The sequence below is a fragment of the Saimiri boliviensis genome, chromosome 21, assembly GCF_048565385.1.
Source record: "Saimiri boliviensis isolate mSaiBol1 chromosome 21, mSaiBol1.pri, whole genome shotgun sequence".
Taxonomy (NCBI): Eukaryota; Metazoa; Chordata; class Mammalia; order Primates; family Cebidae; genus Saimiri; species Saimiri boliviensis.
The window spans coordinates 14,685,355-14,706,069 of NC_133469.1; positions in this window are offsets into that span (position 1 = coordinate 14,685,355).

Consider the following 20,715-nt stretch of genomic DNA (forward strand, 5'->3'; position numbering starts at 1 on the left):
GCCTGGCACTCAGCAGAGGGTGGATCCAGGGGGCAGAGTCCCCACCTCCACCCTACCCAAGCCTCTGTCCAAGTTTCTCTTCTGTGTGGGGTCTCTGAAGCCCCTGGAAAGATTGGAGACACCCCGATCCCTTCCCCACTAAGTGTCTGTCATCAAGCTTCAATTTCTGGCTGGGTATGGTGTCTCATACCTGTGATCCCAGCACTTCAGGAGGCTGAGGCAGGAGGATCGCTTGAGTGCAGCAGTTCAAAATCAGCCTGGGCAACAAAGTGAGATCCTCATCTCTTCTTTTTTTTAGATGGAGTCTCACTCTGTGGCCCAGGCTGGCGTGCAGTGGCATGATCTTGGCCCACTACAATCTTCACCTCCTGGGTTCAAGCGATTCTCCTGCCTCAGCCTCCCAAGTAGCTGAGATTATAGGCACCCACCACAACGCTTGGCTAATTTTTGTATTTTTAGTAGAGACGGGGTTTCACCATGTCAGCCAGGCTGGTCTTGAACTGCTGACCTTGTGATCTGTGTGCCTCGGCCTCCCAACGTGCTGGAATTACAGGCGTGAGCCACGGAGTCCAGCCCGTGGGCTTTACCTCTGTGCCTTGCAGGGACCCTGTGAGATAAATGTGCTTATTGCCTGTTTCAGACAGGATACTGAGGCTCAAAGAATGAAGGGACTTGCCTCCATCACACAGCCGGGGGGAGGGAACAAACCCAGGTCTCACTGGCAGCAGGCCCTGAACCCCCTCCCATGCCCACAAGATGGACCCCAGTCCCTTTCTCAAGTCCCGACTGAAGAGATTTTCTGGGCCAGGCATGGTGGCTGATGCCTGTAATCTCAACACTTTGGGAGGCCGAGGTGCGTGGATCACGAGGTCAAGAGTTCGAGACCAGCCTGGCCAACATAGTGAAACCCGATCTCCACTAAAAATACAAAAATTAGCTGGGTGACGTTATGCACCCTATAATCCCAGCTACTCAGGAGTCTGAGGCAGGAGAATCGCTTGAACCCGGGAGGCAGAGGTCGCAGTGAGCTGAGACAGTGCCATTGCACTCCAGCCTGGGCTACATGGTGAGACTCTGTCTCCCCGAAAAAAGAGATTTTCTGAAGATGATCAGCTCTGATGGTTGGCCTGTTCTTCCTTCTACTGAGACAGTATAATATCAATGGGGTTGTACGGTTTCTACCCATGGAAACTGACTGGGTAATGAGGGTAGAAATGGAGGTGGAAGCGTTGGTTGGAATACAACCCCCAAGGTGCTGGAGCAGAGGGAGGCCAGATGCCCGAGCCTCAGAGAGCAGGGACATCCCTCCCAGCCAGTAGCTTCTGTGCCTTTGGCTGTTGGTCCTGAAAGAGGTGCCTTCAGGGTTAAGGGTGTCCGGGCTCAGTCTCAGGGGTCACACACAGGGCTCCGGCCCAGCCCTACCACTTCCTCTTCACTGGCTTAGTCTGTGGCCATCTCTCCAGGATGTGGCCTTCAGATGCTGTAACTCCTAACTCCCAGTGTCCACCCTTCCCCCCGAGTGTCTCTCATCAAAGTTCCATTTCTGGCTGAGTACTGTGTCTCACACCTGTGATCCTAGCACTTCCGGAGGCTGAGACAGGAGGATCGCCTAAGTGCAGCAGTTCCAGACCAGCCTGGGCAACAAAGTAAGGTCCCCATCTCTCTTTTTTTTTTTGAGATGGAGTCTCACGCTGTTGCCCAGGCTGGAGTATAGTGGCATGATCTCGGCTCACTGCAACCTCTGCCTCGAGGGTTCAAGTGATTCTCCTGCCTCAGCCTCCTCAGTAGCTGGGATTACAGGCATGCACCACCATGCCCGGCTAATTTTGTATTTTTAGTAGAGACGGGGTTTCACCATGTTGGCCAGGCTGGTTTCGAACTCCTGACCTCAAGTGATCCACCCACCTTGGCCTCCCAAAGTGCTGGGATGATAGGCGTGAGCCACCATGGCTGGCTTTTTTTTTTTTTTTTTTTTTTTTTTTTTTTGTGGTGGAGCCACATTCTGTCACCCAGGCTGGAGTGAAGTGGCTTGATCTCGGCTAACTGCAACCTCCACCTCTCTGGTTCAAGCAGTTCCCCTGCCTTAACCTCCTGAGTAGCTGGGATTACAGGCGCAGCAGGCACCCACAACCACACTGGCTAATTTTTTTGCATTTTTAGTAGAAACGGGATTTCTCCGTGTTAGCCAGGCTGGTCTTGAACGCCTGACCTCAGTTGATTCATCCACCTCTGTCTCCCAAAGTGTTGAGATTACAGGTGTGAGCCACCATCCCCAGCTGGATTAGTGCTCATGAAGACTCAGGCTATGGTCACTGAAAAGGCAAAAAATTATTTAAAAAAAAAAAGACTCAGGCTGGATGTAGTGGCTCACACCTGTAATCCCAGTGCTTTGGGAAACCAATGTGGGCAGATCCTTGAGCCCAGGAGTTTGAGACCAGCGTGGACAACATAGTGAGACCCCACCTTTACAAAAATACAAAAATTAGCCAGGTGTGGTGGCACACGCCTGTAGGAGGCTGAAGCAGGAGAATCATTTGAACCCAGGAAGCTGAGGTTACAGTGAGCTGAAATCATGCCACTGCACTCCTCGAGACAAAGGGAGACTGTCTCAAAAATAAATAAAAAAATATTTTTTAAAACTCAGTGCACAAACAGCCATGTAAAAGAAATTGGCGGCCGGGCACGGTGGCTCATGCCTATAATCCCAGCACTTTGGGAGGCTGAGGTGGGCGGATCACCTGAGGCCTGGAGTTCAAGAGCAGTCTGGCCAACATGGTGAAACTCCATCTCTACTAAAAATGCAAAAATTATCCGTGTGGTAGTGCATGCCACCTGTAATCCCAGCTACTCAGAAGGCTGAGGCAGGAGAATCGTTTGAACCTGGGAGGCAGAGGTTGCAGTGAGCTGAGAGCACACCACTGCACTCTAGCCTAGGGGACAGAGGGAGACCCTGTCTCAGAAACAAAGAAAAAAGAAAAAAGAGCCGGGCGCAGTGGCTCAAGCCTGTAATCCCAGCACTTTGGGAGGCCGAGGCGGGTGGATCACGAGGTCGAGAGATCGAGACCATCCTGGTCAACATGGTGAAACCCCGTCTCTACTAAAAGTGCAAAAAATTAACTGGGCATGGTGGCACGTGCCTGTAATCCCAGCTACTCAGGAGGCTGAGGCAGGAGAATTGCCTGAGCCCAGGAGGCGGAGGTTGCGGTGAGCCGAGATCGCGCCATTGCACTCCAGCCTGGGTAAAAAGAGCGAAACTCCGTCTCAAAAAAAAAAAAAAAAAAGAAAGAAATTGGCTGGGCATGTGACTCACACCTAGAATCCCAGCACTTTGGGAGGTTAAGGTGGGTGGATCCCTTGAGCTCAGAAATTTGAGAGCAGCTTGGGCAACATGGCAAGACGACGTCTCTATTGATTTATTTTAGTTTAGTTTTTTTTTTTTTTTGAGACGGAGTCTCATTCTGTCGCCCAGGCTGGAGTGCAGTGGTATGATCTCGGCTCACTGCAACCTCTGCCTCCCGGGTTCAAGTGATTCTCCTGCCTCAGACTCTCGAGTAGCTGGGATGACAGACGCATGCCACCACGCCCAGCTAATGTTTTGCATTTTTAGTAGAGATGGGATTTCATTGTGTTAGGCAGGATGGTCTCAATCTCCTGACCTTGTGATCTGCCTACCTCGGCCTGTCAAAGTGCTGGGATTGCAGGCATGATCTACTGCGCCCGGTGACCCCATCTCTATTTAAATAAAAAATAAAATAAAATACATACATACAAATAAAATAAGAAAAATAAAAGAGACCCAAGAGAGCTTTCTTGCTTCTGCTATATGAAGACGCAGTGAGGAAAACGCCTTCTATAAGACCATGAACCTGCCAGCACCTTGACTTTGGACTTCCAGCCTCCGGAACTGTAGAGCGTGAGAAGTAAATTTCTGTTGTTTCTAAGCATCCCGAATAGATTAAGATGATACTCAAAGAAAGGGGTTGCTATGGACAGAAGAGGGAAGTGAGGGATGCTGGGAAGGCCAGTCAGAAGTTCCCCATCCCAGAAGGCCACCTGTCTATTCTGGTCCTGGCCTCCCTGAAAACAAACTTCTTCCCTGGGTTCCTTCTCACTTTTTTCCTCTTTCCTCCCTCCCTCACAAATTAATTGTTTGCCCTGCTCAGGCATCCTAATAAGGCCAGGGAAGAAGAGTCACACCCAGTGCCAGCGCAGGGCAAACTCATCTAATCCAGAACAGCAGACACAGCTCCTCTCCCACGGAAACACCCAGAGCAGGCATTGCCAGTCGGTCCCAGAACCCTGCTCCCACCGCCACCCAACCGCCTGGGCTCAGCCTTAAGACTTTGCTCCTGCTTGACAGAGCTCTGCACAGCCAGTTCTCATCAATTGGAGTTGGTCCAAAATATGGGAACTCTTTGCTCTGCCTGGCCAAAGCCATTCCTCTTTCCCATAACAATTCTTATGACATTTAAAAACAGCAGAATTCCCCAACACTCATCCCTGGGAAAATAAATTTGGCATTATTGGTACTTTTAACTCCTGACCCTGGTCAGCTATTGAGTCAACTTGTGAGTCTGAGCCCCTTTCTACAGAGAGAAAAACCGCATTTGCATTTCTGAGTCTTTGGTTTAGGATGCATTTTCCATAGTCACTGTAATGAATTACTGCAAATGTAGTGGCTTAAAATAAAACAAATCCATTGTCTTACAATTCTGAAGACAAAGTCCAAAATGAAGCTTTTTTAAAAAAATTAATTTCGTTTCATTTTTACATTTTCTTTCTTTCTTTTTTTTTAAGACAGAGTCTCACTCTCTCGTCCAGGCTGGAGTGCAGTGGCGCAATCTTGGATGACTGCAAACTCCGCCTCCCAGGTTCAAGCAATTCTCCTGCCTCAGCCTCCCGAGTAGCTAGGATTGCAGGCATGCACCACCACGCCCTAATTTTTGTGCTTTTAGTAGAGACAGGGTTTCACTGTGTTTGGCCACACTGGTCTCAAACGTCATGCTGCAGGTGATCGGCCTGAGACAGTCTCTCTCTGTTGCCCAGGCTGGAGTGCAGTGGCAAGATCTCGGCTCACAGCAACTTTTGCCTCCCAGGTTCAAGGGATTCTGGTGCCCTGGCCTCCCAAAGTGCTGCAATTGCAGGCATGAGCCACCACACCTGGGCCAAAGTGAATCTTACAAGGCCAAAATCAAGACTTCAGCAGGGTGATGTTCTTTATAGAGGCTGCAGGTAAGGATCTGTTTTCCTGCCTTTTCCAGCGTAAAAGGAGGCTCCAGAGGCTACCCACATTTCTTGACTGGTGTCCCCATCCTCCATCTTTGAGACCTCTGCTTCCATCTTCACACCTCCTGGCTCACTGGCCTTCTACGTCCCCCTTTCTAGAGCCTTCGAAATTATATCCCCTCCACCTAGATAATCCAGGATAATCTCTTTATCTCAAGATTCTTAACAAAATCCTCTCAGCAGAGTTCCTTTTGCCACGCAAAGGTTTCAGGGGTTGAATGTAGACATCTTTGGAGGCTATTATTCCAGGCCTTACCTGTCACATCGGGATATTGATAACCTTCTTCATAGACTTGGTGGGAGGGGGTGTTATGTACCATGTTCATGTGAAGCATGTAGCATTTACTTATTTTTATTTATTTATTTTTGAGACAGAGTTTCTGCTTTTGTTGCCCAGGCTGGAGTGCAATGGTGAGATCTTGGCTCACCACAAACTCTGCCTCCCATGTTCAGGAGATTCTCCTGCCTCAGCCTCCCGAGTAGCTGGGATTACAGGCACGTGCCACCACACCCGGCTGATTTTGTCTTTTTAGTAGAGACAGGATTTCTTTATGTTGATCAGGCTGGTCTCAAACTCCCAACCTCAGGTGATCTGCCTGCCTCAGCCTCCCAAAGTGCTGGGTTACCGGTGTGAGCCACCTCGTCTGGCCTGCATTTAGCATTTAGCAGAATGCTGGCATAAGAAAATGACTTGACAAATGCGAGCACTTTGGGAGGCTGAGGCAGGAGGAGCCCTTGGGCACAGGAGTTTGAGACCAGCCTGGGCAATATAATGAAATAGGTCTCCACAAAAAATTTTAAAAAATAGCAAGGCATGATGGTCCATGCCTGTGGTCGCAGCTGCTTGTGGGGCCTGAGGTGGGAGGATCACTTGAGCCTCAGAGGTCAAGGCTGCAGTGAGCTGTGATCAATTGCACTCCAGTCTGGGTGACAAAGCAAGACCCTGTCTGGAAGGAAGGAAAGAAGGAACGAAGGGAGGGAGGGAGGGAGGGAGGGAGGTCGGTCATCTTTCTTTCTGACTCTAGACTTTTGCTTATGCCGGTCCCTCTGGACTCCCCTTTGGAGTGCTGTTCCCTCCTCAGCTCAGCTGCCACCTCTTCCAGGAAGCCTTCTCGGATGCCACGTCCAGCAAAGACATGCAGAAAGTTACTCCCATCTCCACGTTTCTCCCTCTTAGTCTAGTGATCCTTCCCTTTCAGATTTGTCCAATGGTTTTCATTGTTCCTAGCACAGTGCCTGGTATGCCCAATAAATGGAGGTCAAATTCACTTGAATTACAGTCTTGGGTGAGAGACAGTGTGTTGTGGGGAGAGATGCAAAGGGCATGAGGCTTTTTCCATAGACAGGGGCTACAGCTGGAAGGGGCTCTGCCCCAGGAAGGCCGGCAGATGGAAAACAGCTGGTGGCTGGGGGTGGCTGTGACTCACCCACTCCTGCAGGCTGGGGGATACCGCAGACAGGGTGAGTCAGGAGTCAAAGGCCTACAGGAATTTTGATAAGAATAAGACAAGCTCTGGACTATTTCTAGAATGCAGGAGGTTAAGGATTCAGGGAGGGGGTCAGGATAAAACAGTCTAATTAGGTTATTTATTTTTCTGCCTGGATGAAATAGTCACATGCTACAAAATTCAAAAGGTACAAAGCGGGCACAGTGAGACATCTTCTCCCCTCTCTTGTTCCTGCCACCTATGTCCCCTTCCCAGAAGCAACGCGTCTCCAGTTGCTTATACTTAACATCCTTCATGCACTGTTTTTTTCTTTCTTTCTTTTTTTTTTTTTTGAGATGGGGTTTTGCTCTTGTGTCCCAGGCTGGAATGCAGTGGCACAATCTCAACTCACTGCAACCTTTGCCTCCTGGGTTCAAGCGATTTTCCTGCCTCAGCCTCCCAAGTAGCTGGCATTACAGGCACCTGCCTCCATGCCCAGCTAATTTTTGTATTTTTACAAAATTTAAAAGTGGCTCAGTCTCTGCTCTCTGCAACCTCTGCCTCCCAGGTTCCTCATCTAGAGGTGGGGTTTCACCATTTTGGCCAGGCTGGTGTTGAACTGCTGACCTCAGGTGATCCACCTGCTTTGGCCTCCCAAAATGCTGGGATTATAGGTGTCAGCCACCTAACCTGGCCTTTTTTTTTTTTTTTTTTTTTTTTTTAGACAGAAGTTCACTCTTGATGCCCAGGCTGGATACAATGGCGTGATCTCCACTCACTGCAACCTCCACCTCCTGGGTTCAAGTGATTCTCCCACCTCAGCCTCCTGAGTAGCTGGGATTACAGATTCGTGCCACCACGCCCAGCTAATTTTTTTTATTTGTATTTCTAATAGAGACAGGGTTTTACCATTGGCCAGGTGGGTCTTGAACTCCTGATCTCAAGTGATCCACCCACCTCAGCCTCCCAAAGTGCTGGGATTACAGGTATGAGACACCACAGCCAGCTAATAAATTGCTATCATCTATAAATTATCCATGTCTACAGTATTTTGTTACCACAGCCCAAACAGCATTTCATATCAGCACATACAGAACTTTCTCATTTCTTTCCTTGACTGTGTTTAGGGTTGCCAGATAACATACAAGCTGCCTACTTAAATTTGAATTCTTTGCATTGCCAATACAGAAAAGGAATTTTTTATTTTTTTTTTTGAGACCGAGCATCACCCGTGTTCTCCATGCTGGAGTGCAGTGGCGTGATCTCAGCTCACCACAACCTCCCCCTCTCAGGTTCAAGAGATTCTCAGCCTGCCGGGTAGCTGGGAATACAGGCATGTGCCACCACGCCCGGCTAACTTTGTATTTTTAGTAGAGATGGGGTTTGACCATGTTGGTCAGGCTGGTCTTGAACTTTTGACCTCAAGTGATCCACCTGCCTCTGCCTCCCAAAATGCTGGGATTACAGGCGTGAACTACCCCGCCCTGCCCAGATAAATAATTTTTTAGTGTAAATTTGTCCCATGCAATATTTGGGATATACTTGTGCTAAAAAAATCATTAATTTATCTGAAATTCAAGGCAGATGTTCCATATTTTTTTAAATTTTTTTATTTGCTTTTTTTGTTATTGGTTTTTGTTTTTTTGGTTTCTTTTTTTTTTTGAGACAGAGTGTTGCTCTTGTTACCCAGGCTGGAGTGCAATGGCACGATCTCGGCTCACCACAACGTCCGCCTCCTGGGTTCAGGCAATTCTCCTGCCTCAGCCTCCTGAGTAGCTGGGACTACAGGCACGCACCACCATGCCCAGCTAATTTTTTGTATTTTTAGTAGAGACGGGGTTTCACCACGTTGACCAGGATGGTCTCGATCTCTCGACCTCGTGATCCACCCGCCTTGGCCTCCCAAAGTGCTGGGATTACAGGTTTGAGCCACCGCGCCTGGCCTTTTTTTTTTTTTTTTTTTTTTTTTTTGAGATGTAATTTCCCTCTGTTGCCAGACTGGAGTACAGTGGTGCCATCTATGCTCATTGCAATCTCCGCCTCCCCGGTTCAAGCGATTCTCCTGCCTCAGCTGCCGGAGTAGCTGGGATTACAGGCGTGCGCCACCACACCGAGCTAATTTTTTAGTAGAGACGAAATTTCACCATGTTGGCCAGGATGGCCTCAATCTCCTGACCTCATGAAGCCTGAAGGTGGCGGCGAGCCAAGATCGCACCATTGCACTCCAGCCTGGGCAACGGAGTGAGACTCTGTCTCAAAAAAAAAAAAAAAAAAAAAGATCAGGCTGAGCACGGTGGCTCATGTCTGTAATCCCAGCAATTTGGGAGGCCGAGGTGGGTGGATCACTTGAGGTCAGGAGTTCCAGACCAGCCTGGCCAACATGACGAAACCTCATCTCTACTAAAAGAAAAAAAGTGTGTGTGTATATACATATATATATATGCGTGTGCGCGCGCACACACACACACACACACACACACACACACACACACAAATTAGCCAGGCTGTAGTGCCAGCTACTCAGGAGGCTGAGGCAGGAGAATTTGCTTGAACCCAGGAGGTGAAGATTGCGGTGAGCTGAGATTGTACCACTGCACTCTGGCCTGGGCAACAGACTGAGACTCTGTGTCAAATAAATAAATAAATAAGTAATCAGACCTATTTCCCTGAGCTGGCCACTGAGATACAGAGGGCAAATCATTTTATTGTTTGCCAAGATCCCCAACCAGGAAGTGATAGTGCTGGAATTTTAACCCAGATCTATTTGATGCCAAGGCTCAAACTCTTTCCACTAGGATTAGTAACGCTTATCAGTATATCTCTGTCATTTTTCAGGTAAGAAAACTGAGTACTATGATAAGCCCTGTGCTGAGACCACTTTCTTTTTTTTTTTTTTTTTTTTTTTTTTTTGAGACAGAGTTTCACTTTTCTTGCCCAGGCTGGAGTGCAATGACACAATCTTGGCTCACTGCAACCCCTGCCTCCCGTGTTCAAGCAATTCTCCTGCCTCGGCCCCCCAAGTAGCTGGGATTACAGGCATGCGCCACCATGCCTGCCATGCCTGGCTAATGTTGTATTTTTTTTTTTTTGAGACGGAGTTTCACTCTTGTTACCCAGGCTGGAGTGCAATGGCACGATCTCGGCTCACCGCAACCTCCGCCCCCTGGGTTCAGGCAATTCTCCTGCCTCAGCCTCTGGAGTAGCTGGGATTACAGGCACGCGCCACCATGCCCAGCTAATTTTTTGCACCTTTAGTAGAGACGAGGTTTCACCATGTTGACCAGGATGGTCTCGATCTCTTGACCTCATGATCCACCCGCCTCAGCCTCCCAAAGTCCTGGGATTACAGGCTTGAGCCACCGCGCCCGGCTTAATGTTGTATTTTTAGTAGAGATGGGGTTTTACCGTGTTGGTCAGGCTGGTCTCGAACTCCCGACCTCAGGTGATCTCCCCGCCTCAACCTCCCAAAGAGCTGGGATTACAGGTGTGAGCCACTGCGCTCGGCCTCCACTTTAGCTTTACAAGGGCCCAAAGCAGGAACAAACTTCCAGTCCTATGGCCTACAAGATGAAAGCCAAAGCCTCCCCATCCCCTGCTTGACCTTCAATGCCCGTAGGGAACCTGCCCCTTTCTCATCTGCGGTTCCTCTCTCCGGCAGGCCACCCCTTTCTTTGCCTCCACACTTCTACACTTTGACACTTAGCCTCAAGTGGAAAAAGTCTGGTGGAAGAACTAGTTCTAAATATCAACTTAGTGTGGCCATGGGCGAGTCAGTTGACCTCTCTGAATCTCACTTTGCTCAGCTGGAAAATGAGAAAAGATCTACTGAAGTTTTCACTTAGCACCTGTCTGCTGATTAATATGCATTCGCGGAAGGAAGGAAGGGGGATATTTGTTGTGCCCTTGCCACGTGCCAGACCCAGTGAGAGACACTGGTGACGTTGTGGTGAACCTGGCAGTCACAGTGGCTGCTTTTCTGGGGACTGTTCTTGAGGGTGTGGTTTATTGCGGCAGGCAGTTGAGTAACTGGGCCTTTGTAATCGTGGGCAGGGTTTCTCCTGAGCTGAAGATGAGCGCTCTAAGCCAGGTGCGAGGGTGGGGAAATACCCTCTTTTGACAGAAGAATAAAGGAAACTTGCCTCCTACGGCTTTAAGTTGTGGGGCCAGGATTCAAACCCAGGGGCTGCTTTGCTAGGCCGCCTGGTTCCCTCTTGCATCCCAGAGCTGAGCAGAGCGCCTCGTGGGACCTCAAAGACGCAGAGGCCGCCGGCAGCGAAAGCTGTGTTGACGAGAAGCTGGAGGAAGCTGGTGAAAGCCAGAGGTTGGGGGGTGGGCCCACGGAAGGCCCTGGGACCCTGCTGTGTGGGGGGCGCAGAGTCCACAGCGAGGGACAGTGCACAGTGAGGCAGTCAGTTTGACTCCAACCTTTGTTAGCAAGAGAGGAGGAAATCGAGTTATGTTAAAACAAACACAGACAGAGCAGGGAGTGGAAGGCCACATTCTCAAGCTTCCTTCAGTTAACAACAGAGACCTGGAAGGAGTCTCAGTGGGCCATCTGCTCAGTTCCTGGACCCACCTTTCCCTCCCCGCTTTTTCCTCCTGTATCCCACCAGCTCCTCTTGCAATGAGGCACTGCTGTAGGTCTGAGAAGCGCTGAGCGGCCCAGAGCTCAGCCTGGACCAGAAGGACTCAGGTGCTCCTTCATTCATCCGCAGACAGCGCACAGAGATGCCCAGCCACGTTCTCCCTGCCAGCACGCACATCTGAGGAAGGGAGCTGGCCAAGGGCTGGCTGGTCAATAAAAGGCCCCTCCTGCCGGGAGAACTTGGGAGGCCGAGGCGGGCGGATCACGAGGTCAGGAGTTCGAGACCAGCCTGGCCAACATGGTGAAACCTTGTCTCTACTAAAAATACAAAAATCAGCCAGGCATGTTGGCGTGAGCCTGTAATTCCAGCTACTGAGGAGGCCGAGGCAGGAGAATTGCTTGAATCGGAGAGGCGGAGGTTGCAGTGAGCCGAGATCGCCACCGCACTCCAGCCTGGTGCCTGGTGACAGAGCGAGACTCTGTCTCAAAAATAATAATAATAATAAATAAATAAATTTAATAAAAGGCCTCTCCCTTCACGGCCTTCCGTATCCCCACCCACCAACCTAGTTCTCTGGTTAAGTGACTGATACAGGAGCCCAGGAAATTGGCCTCCTGTGCCTGTATTTAGGAGACCACTCAGAATGTAACTGAGATGGGTAGGAAAAAGCCGGCCTAGGAGTAGTCCAGGGGGTCTGGTGCCCCTCAGTTGGAGCCTGTGTTGCACCCACGTCTCCAGGGGCAGGAGGCTGGTCCTGTTGACCTTGGCTGCGGGCCCAGTGGAGGTGGAGTGCAGGCCCCCACGGGCAGCTGAACAAACGGGAGTGGGGGCTGGGGGAGCAGAGCTGGGGAAGGGACGGTGGGGGAGCGGTGGGGTGCAGGTGGGAAAGCCAGGCAGACCCTGCCGAACCCCGCTCCTGTGTCTAGCCTGTGGCCAAGCTAAGCCAGACCCTGGGGACACCATGGAAGACACAGCACAGCCCCCGCCTGCATGGAGCACACTGTCCCCTTCCCAGAGCCGTCTGGACCCCCAGTAAGTGCAGCTCCTGCCACGTAGTAAATAGCTACAAAATGAATGATCTGAGACTCGTCTCCAGGTAAGGCCTGGGAAGACAGAAAAGGTTGACCCGGCAGAGACCCGGAGCAGGGAGTCGGATGAGAAGGAGCGTGGGCTGAGAGGACCAGCTGCCCTCACGTGTCCAGGGCAGCCCTACAGCCCTGTGGCGCTTTGAGAGAAGAGTTATTTTCCGCCGGGCGCGGTGGCTCAAGCCTGTAATCCCAGCACTTTGGGAGGCCGAGGCGGGTGGATCACGAGGTCAAGAGATCGAGACCATCCTGGTCAACATGGTGAAACCCCGTCTCTACTAAAAGTGCAAAAAATTAGCTGGGCGTGGTGGCACGTGCCTGTAATCCCAGCTACTCAGGAGGCTGAGGCAGGAGAATTGCCTGAGCCCAGGAGGCGGAGGTTGCGGTGAGCCGAGATCGCGCCATTGCACTCCAGCCTGGGTAACAAGGGTGAAACTCCGTCTCAAAAAAAAAAAAAAAAGAGTTATTTTCCTGCCTCCCCTCCGTCCGTCCAACCCCACACATGGCTAACTTTCCCTTTTAGGGACAGCCACCCTTCCTGCTCCCCACAGAGTCATCAGAGCCAGAATCTCTGCCTGGCTCCCGAGACCCCCATCTGCATAGATCTCGCCTGGACTGTGGTTTTAGCAAATAATTTGATGCCTTCTAGAGCGTGGGGGAGGAAGCCTCTGCCCCATCCTTCTTAGTGGTGTTCAGAAATGCTCAGCATTCCTGGGTTAAGAGGACCAGGGGCCATTCTTCCTGCTCAGCACAGGGACAGACCCAGAGGAACAAAATGAAGAAGGAATCCAGCGCCCCTCCCAGGCTCTTAGCTCCCACCCGGGACCACCTGGGGACGGGCGGGTGAGGCCAATTCATTCAGCTCCCAGGGAAGGAGGCCCTGGGGAGCCCGAGAATTTCAAGAGCAAGTTCCTGGGGCTTCCTGCCCAGGGTCCTGGCCTCCTCTCTCAGAGCTCCCATGGGAGGCCCTGCCTGGTTCCTGCTAGTCTCCCCATCAAGCCCAGCCCAGCCTGGAACCAGGGAGCACTCCATGAGGGTTTATGGAATGGATGCGGGACAGGGGAGTAGGATGTCGGATGGTCTCCAGGAGGGCGTGGTGGCTCACACCCTTAATCCCAGCACTTTGGGAGGCCAAGGTGGGCGGATCACAAGGTCAGGAGTTTAAGACCAGCCTGACCAACATGGTGAAACCCCGTCTCTACTAAAACTACAAAAAATTAGCCGGGTGTGGTGGTGTACACCTGTAATCCCAGCTACTCAGAAGGCTGAGGCAGGAGAATCACTTGAACCCGCAAGGTGCAGGTTGCAGTGAGCTGAGATCACGCCACTGCACTCCAGCCTGGGTGACAGAGCAAGACTCTGTCTCAAAATCAAAACAAAACAGCTGGGCGCGGTGGCTCAAGCCTGTAATCCCAGCACTTTGGGAAGCCGAGGCGGGTGGATCACGAGGTCGAGAGATCGAGACCATCCTGGTCAACATGGTGAAACCCCGTCTCTACTAAAAATACAAAAAATTAGCTGGGCATGGTGGCTTATGCCTGTAATCCCAGCTACTCAGGAGGCTGAGGCAGGAGGATTGCCTGAACCCAGGAGGCGGAGGTTGCGATGAGCCGAGATCGCGCCATTGCACTCCAGCCTGGGTAACGAGCGAAACTCCGTCTCAAAAACAACAACAACAACAACAACAGCAACAACAAAAAAGAAATAGCTTCCAGGAGGGCCCACATCTATGCTATATGAGGTAAACAGTGAGCTCGGAGGGTGTGCGTCAGGGGTCAGGCACTGCTGCAGGCCGGATGTGAGGACTCCTAGCTATTCCTCACACAGCCCTGTGATTTACCACTTTAATATCCCCCTACCACAGATGACGAGGCCGGAGCCCAGAAAGGGTAAGTAACTTGTCCAAGGACACACAGCAGATAAATGCAGGGACCAGTATTTGGACTCCAGAGTTCCTGCTTTTTTTTTTTTTTTTTTTTTTTTTTTTTTTTTGAGATGGAGTCTCCCTCTGTCACCAACCTAGCCTGGAATGCAGTGGTGCGATCTCGGCTCACTGCAACCTCCGACTACTTGGTTCAATCGATTCTCCTCCTCAGCCTCCCGAGTAGCTGGGGCTACAGGCACATACCACAAGGCCCAGCTAGTTTTTGTATTTTTAGTAGAGACGGGGTTTCATCATGTTGGCCAGGCTGGTCTCAGTCTCCTGACCTCACGATCTGCCTGTCTTGGCCTCCCAAAGTGCTGGGATTACAGGCGTGAGCCACCATGCCCAGCCGAGTTCCCGCTTTTTTGTTTTGCAGAGCTGTCTCACCATGTTGCCCAGGCTGGTTTCCTAAAGCAATCCTCCAGCTTCAGCCTCCTGAGTTGCTGGGACTAGACGCATGGCTACTGCACCCAGCCTGAAGTCCCTGCTTTTAGGTGTTAGGCACACTGCCTCTGGAGAGGGAGGAGGAAGAGTAAGGCCTTTACTCTTTACCCAGGCCTTGGGCAAGGGGCAGCGAATATGAGATACTTGGGAAAGATAAGAAGGCCCGCCGGGTGAGGTGGCATGTGCCTGTAGTCGCAGCTACTCGGGAGGCTGAGGTGGGAGGATCGCTTGAGCCCAGGAGTTCTGGGCGGTAGTGTGTTATGCCGATCGGGTGTCCACACTAACTTTGGCATCAATATGGTGACCTCCCGGGAGCAGGGGGACTACCAGGTTGCCTAAGGAGGGGTGAACCGGCCCAGGTCAGAAGCAGAGCAGGTCAAAACTCCTGTGCTGATCAGTAGTGGGATTGCGCCTGTGAATAGCCACTGCACTCCAGCCTGGGCAACATATCGAGACTCCCATCTTTTTTTTTGTTTGTTTGTTTTTGTCTAGACCCCGTCTCTTAAAAAAAAAAAAGAAGGCAGCAGCCCAAGGGGCCAGGTATCGGCAATGGCTCACATCTGTAATCCCAGCACTTTGGGAGGCTGAGGCAGAGGGATCGCTTGAGCTGAGAAGTTTGGGACTAGCCAGGGCGACAGAGTGAGACCCCCATCTCTACAAAAACTTGAAAAACAGTGGGGCAAGGTGGCATGCGCCTATGATCCTGCTGCTTGGGAGGCTGAGGCAGGAGGATCGCCTGAGCCTGGGAGGTTGAGGCTGCAGTGAGCCATGAGGAGCGCACTGCACTCCAGCCTAGGTGACAGAGTGAGACCCCACCTCAAAAACAAGCATACACAAAAGCCCGAGGCCGAGGAGCTGATGAGGTGGGTAAGGGCTGGTCACGGGACTCCACTTTCTCTGTCCTGCCTACTGGAGTTCCAGGTAAGATGTCCTTGGGGGACATGATTTGCTACATATGGCTACATGGAAAAACCCCAGGACTAGCCAACTTGTAAATTCCTTTTGGCAGGAAGATTTCAGGGTGCCCTGTGCATCTGGCCTGGGGTCAGCAGACACTCAGGCCTGCTCTGAGGTGGAGGACCACTGACTCAGTTTACCTTTGACTGGAATGTGCAGGGTTGGGGAACAGCAAGGACGCTGGGCCAGGAGCTGGGGAGTCCTGGGTCTATCCCAGATCCTAAGTCCCTTCTGCAGCAGTGAGACCCTGGACACATCACCTAAGCACTCTGGGTCTCCAGCGACAACCCCCTGTCCACCTGGTGTTTTAGTGGGTCAATATGACAGTGGCTGTTTCTTCAGCACTTCTAGCATGTTACCTCGGTGACTCATCCCAGTGACCCACTGGTTACCTCCTTCAGCAGATGCTTCCTGGGAAGATGATGAAGACAGACTCAGCCTTTATGTCTGAATGGCTCTTTACAACCTGCAAAAGGCACTCGCCGGCCTAATTCAATTTGATCTTCACACAAACCCAGAAGTCGTTTATCATCCTGTTGCAACGGGATGCTTCGTCATTTTGTTTAAAGATGAAGAAACCAGGCCGGGCGCGGTGGCTCAAGCTTGTAATCCCAGCACTTTTGGAGGCCGAGGCGGGTGGATCACAAGGTCAAGAGATCGAGACCATCCTGGTCAATATGGTGAAACCCCGTCGCTACTAAAAATACAAAAAAGTAGCTGGGCGTGGTGGCTCGTGCCTGTAATCCCAGCTACTCGGGAGGCTGAGGCAGGAGAATTGCCTGAACACAGGAGGCGGAGGTTGCGGTGAGCCGAGCCGAGATCGCGCCATTGCACTCCAGCCTGGGTAACAAGAGCGAAACTCCGTCTCAAAAAAAAAAAAAAAAAAGATGAAGAAACCGGCTGGGCACGGTGGCTCATGCCTATGATCCTAGCTCTTCGGGAGGCTGAAGAAGGAGGATTGCTTGAGGCAGGAGCAACATGGCAAGACCCTGTCTCTACAAAATAATAAAAATGAAAATAAATTTTTAATTGGCACTCATGAAGGGTTTTTAAAAAATAAAAATAAATAAATTTTGTAAAGACGAAGAAACCGAGGCAAGTAAAGGAGTGGTCTGCTCAGGATTCATTGATCGTTAGGGAACAACAAAGACCTTCAACTGGGTTTATTTTGTTTGTTTTTTTGAGACAGAGTCTGGCGCTGTTGCCCAGGCTGGAGTGCAGTAGCTCAATCTCGGCTCACCGCAACCTCTGCCTCCCGGGTTCAAGCGATTCTCCTGCCTCAGCCTCTCGAATAGCTGGGACTACAGGCACAGGCCACCACACCCAGCTAATTTTTGTATTTTTAGTAGAGATGGGGTTTCACCATGTTGGTCAAGCTGGTCTCGAACTCTTGACCTCATGATCCACTCGCCTCGGCCTCCCTAAGTGCTGGGATTACAGGTGTGAGCCACCGCGCCTGGCTGGTTGCTGACCTTAAATTGGAAAATTTTCCTAGATGACCTGGGTGAGCCCAGTGTAATCATAAGGTCCTTAAATGAGGAAAAGAGGGGGAGAGGGAGCGTGGCTTCTGGCTTTGAAGACGGGAGGAAGGAGCCAGGAGCCGAGGAAGGTGGATGGCTGTAGAAGCTGGAAAGGGCCAGGAAGTGGATTCTCTCCGGAGCCTCCAGAAGGAACGAGGGCTGCTGCCTTGACTCGAGCCTGGTGAGGCTCCTGGCGGACTTCTCACCCCCAGAACCATAAGAGGACGCATCTGTGTTGTTTGATGCCACCCAGTTTACGGTGTTTTGTTTTGTTTTGTTTTGTTGAGCTGGAGTTTCGCTCTTGTCACCTAGGCTGGCATGCAATGGCACAATCTTGGCTCACTGCAACCTCTGCCTCCCAGGTTCAAGCAATTCTCCTGCCTCAGCCCCCCAGGTAGCTGGGATTACAGGCAGCCCGTCACCATGCCTAGCTAATTTTTGTATTTTTAGTGGAGATGGGGTTTCACCATATTGGCCAGGCTGGTCTTGAAGTCCTGACCTCAAGTGATCCACTGGTTATGGCAGTTTTTATAGCCACTGCAGGTCAGTCAGTGTGGGTTCCCTTTGCTACCTCTGGCTCTTTAATTCTTTACCCCCACCCTTGACTTATTATAACACCCTATAATAAGCAGGTCACTTACATCTGTTTATACAAGAAGAAATGTTACCAGAAAGGGACCTGATCCAGACCCCAAGAGAGGGTTATTGGATGTCAGGCAAGAAAGAATTCAGGGTGAGTCTATAAAGTGAAAGCAAGTTTATTAGGAAAGTAAAGAAATGGCCGGGCGTGGTGGCTCACGCCTGTAATCCCAGCATTTGGGAGGTCCCGGCGGTGGATCACCTGAGGTTGGGAGTTCAAGACCAGCCTGAACAACATGAAGAAACCCCATCTCTACTAAAAATATTTTTAAAATTAGCCAGGCGTGGTGACACATCCCTGTAATCCCAGCTACTCAGGAGGCTGAGACAGGAGAATCACTTGAACCCAGGAGGTGAAGGTTGCAGTGAGCCAAAATTGCGCCATTGCGCTCCAGCCTGGGCAACAAGAGCGAAAGTCCTTCTCAAAAAAAAAAAAAAAAAGGAAAGTAAAGAAATATAAGAATGGCTACTCCATTGACAGAGCAGCCCCGAGGGCTGCATGTTGCCCATTTTTACAATTATTTTTTTATTATATGCTAAACAAGGAGTGGATTATTCATATGCCCCCTTTTTAGACCATATAGGGTGACTTCCTGACATTGCCATGGCATTTGTCACCCGTCATGGTGCTGGTGGGAGTGGTCACTCTCGTCACCATCTTGGTTTTGGTGGGGTTTTAGGGGCTTCTTCACTGTATCCTGTTTTATTAGCAAGGTCTTTATGACCTGTGTCTTGTGCTGACCTCCCGTCTCATCCTGTGACTTAAAATGCCTTAACCGCCTGGGAGTGCAGCTTCGGTAGGTCGAAGCCTCATCTTACCCAGCTCCTGTTCAAGACGGAGTTGCTGTGCTTCCAACGCCTCCGAGGGAAGCAGGGAGGGAGAGTGACGCCAGGTGCCCAGGGTTGCACAGCTCGGTGGAAATGCACTCGGAAGCCGGACCTCTGACTCCCACGCCTGGACGCTTTCTGACACCACACCGCCCCTCCTAAGGGTCATCAGTCCCGGTAAAAATATCACAGGAGCCCTGCAATGCGTGGGGGTGGTTCTTCTCACCCAGCCTGGCCCGGAAGCCCGGCCTCCACGGAGACCTCTCTTGCCCCCCATCCCTCAACGCTTTCCCTTTTGTGTCTTTCTGTCTCCCAGAACAGGACGGTGGCCTTTGACAGTCTCTCTCCTCAGGATCTGGTGCAGAGCCAGCACCCAGGAGGTGCCCCATGAAAATGGGGTTCTCCTCCTCTGGAGTGCAGTCCCCTTCCCTCCCACGCAGGGTAAAGCCTGACCTCAGAGCCCCTCAAAGGCGAAATTCAAAACTCTCCTGACCCCTGGGAGCCTGCACAGGCTGCCTGGGTGGACGGGAGTGGGAGGGAAGCTGCGTCCCCCATGGCCAGCTGACAGGTCAGAGGGGAAATGGTACTTCCTGCCGGACCCCCAGGGAGCCTCATCTCTGAGAGGCCAGCTGGGTCCCTGTGTGGGAGATCCAGGGGGAGATGGGACAGGGAAAGGGGTGGGGGGAGAGAGGAGGAAGGGGAGGGAGGAAGCAGGGTGAGGGAAGGAGGAGGAGGAAGAAAGTAAAGGGGCAGAGGGAGTTGGAAGAGCCTGGGAGAGATTAAAACACACACACACACACACACACACACACACACACACACACACACAGAGAGAGAGAAACAGAGAGGAGAGAAGCAGAGACAGAAGGTAACAGAAAATGAGCGGTCAGAGGCGTGGAGGCGGAGACAGGAGAAAAGCGTCTGGGAAGTGAGAGGGGGAGAGTAAGTGACTACACAGAGAAAGATGGCAGGGGTGTGGGAGGAAGAGAGCGACAGGGAGAGTCAGAGACAGGCAGAGATCCAGAGAGGAGCAGGGACGCACAGAAGCCCAGAAGACACCTGAGGCCGGTGCGCTGCCTCTCCTGTAATCCCAGCACGTTGGGAGGCCGAGGCAGGAGGAACACTTAAGGCCAGGAGTTCAAGACCAGCCTGGGCAACAGTGAGCCGCCGTCTCTGGAAAAAAAGAAGAAATTGAAGAAACACCTGAGCTTTCTTTAACCCCTTTCTTTCTCTTTTTGTCTCTCTCCATTTTTCTTTCTTTTCTTTTTTTTGGGTCGTGTCTGAGTCCTCTGAAATTTTTCATTGTGTTTCTTTCTCTTTCTTCCTCTGTCTCCCTCTCCTTCCTTCCTTCTTTCTCTCTTTCCCTCCCTCCCTCCTTTCTTTCTTTCTCTTTGCCTTGTGAATCAGTCTCTCTCTCTCTCTCTCTCTCTCTCTCTCTCTTTCTCTTTCTCTCCCTCCTTTCTTCCTTTTTTCTCTCTTCTTTGGATAGAGTCTTGCTGTTACCCAGGCTGGAGTGCAGTGGCGTGATCATAGCTCATTGTAGCCTAGCCTCGACCTCCTGGGCTGAAGCAATTCTCTCACTTCAGTTTCCCAAATAGCTGGGACCACAGGTGTGCTCCACCACACCCAGCTGATTTTTATTTTATTTTATTTTATTTTATTTTATTTTATTTTATTTTATTTTATTGTAGAGACAGGGTCTCGCCATGTTGCCCAGGCTGGTATCAAGCTCCTGGGGTGAAGAAATCCTCCTGCTTCGGCCTCGCAATGTGCTGAGTGTACAAGCACGAGCCACTGCACATGGCCAGCAAGAAAGTTTTTAAACAGTGCGTCAAATCTCACTGGAGTGGCACAATTCACAGGCAAGATGCTAAGGAATAACAAGGAGAGGATAAGACCAAAGGGTCGGAGGAGAGAGTGCCGGAGCGGGGAGCGGCCACGTGGTGCACAGGGCAGGCATCCCTGAGAAGGGCTGTTACTGAATTACATCTGTAAAGTGTATTTCATCAGGACTTTATC